Source organism: Terrapene carolina, unplaced genomic scaffold (assembly GCF_002925995.2).
Source record: "Terrapene carolina triunguis isolate 2854851 unplaced genomic scaffold, T_m_triunguis-2.0 Scaffold42598, whole genome shotgun sequence".
Lineage (NCBI taxonomy): Eukaryota > Metazoa > Chordata > Testudines > Emydidae > Terrapene > Terrapene triunguis.
The window spans coordinates 1,494-2,440 of NW_020706949.1; the positions used below are offsets into that span (position 1 = coordinate 1,494).

At 45.6% G+C, this 947-nt stretch overlaps 1 non-coding gene across 1 annotated transcript; it reads right to left on the reverse strand.

Moving 5' to 3' along the window:
* Nucleotides 1–818: 818 nt before the first annotated feature.
* Nucleotides 819–947, reverse strand: LOC112102501 (the record flags this gene model as incomplete). The annotated part of the gene is made up of 1 exon (XR_002907748.2): nucleotides 819–947. It is a non-coding gene; the product is annotated as a small nucleolar RNA SNORA9 (small nucleolar RNA).

Below are 947 nucleotides of genomic sequence, written 5' to 3' on the forward strand. Positions count from 1 at the left end.
AAAATGATTAGGGGTATGGAATTGCTGCCATGTGAGGAGAGATTAATAAGACTGGGACTTTTCAGCTTGGTAAAGAGACGACTAAGGGGGGATATGATAGAGGTCTATAAAATCATGACTGGTGTGGAGAAAGTAAATAAGGAAGTGATATTTACTCCTTCTCGTAACACAAGAACTAGGGGCCACCAAATGAAATTAATATGCAGCAGGTTTAAAACAAACAAAAGGAAGTATTCCTTCCCACAACGCACAGTCAACCCGTGGAAGTCTTTGCCAGAGGATGTAGTGAAGGCTCAGACTATAACAGGGTTCAGAAAAGTATCAGAGTAGCCGTGTTAGTCTGTATCCACAAAAACAACGAGGAGTCTGGTGGCACCTTAAAGGCTAACAGATTTATTTGGGCATAAGCTTTCGTGGGTAAAAAACCCCCACTTGATGCACGGAGTGAAAATTACAGATACGGGCGTAAATATACTGGCACATGAAGAGAAGGGAGTTACCGTACAAGTGGAGAACCAGTGTTGACAAGGTCAATTCAGTCAGGGCGGATGTGGTATGGTGGATGCGGTAACACAGCCACCCTGACTGAATTGGCCTCGTCAACACTGGTTCTCCACTTGTAAGGTAACTCCCTTATCTGACCTAACTATGACCATCCTTATGTAATAAACATTGTTCATGTCTCACTGCTTTTCACACTACTTATGCTCACAGATCACTGGGTGAGGGCAGACACTGGGAGGCTAAGTTAAGGGCTTGTCATGCATGTTTTAGGCTCTGTGTGGGTCTGCCTTGATGCGATTTGGCCTCCTGATTCGGCCTGTCTGAAATTTCTATAACCTCACCCTGAAAAGGAGCAGAGCAAGGCCTCAAACCATCTCAGGGCTGCTCTTGCAAGCACTACAGGAATGACCAGGGTCACCACAGACCCAGCCATGCTGGAAGGC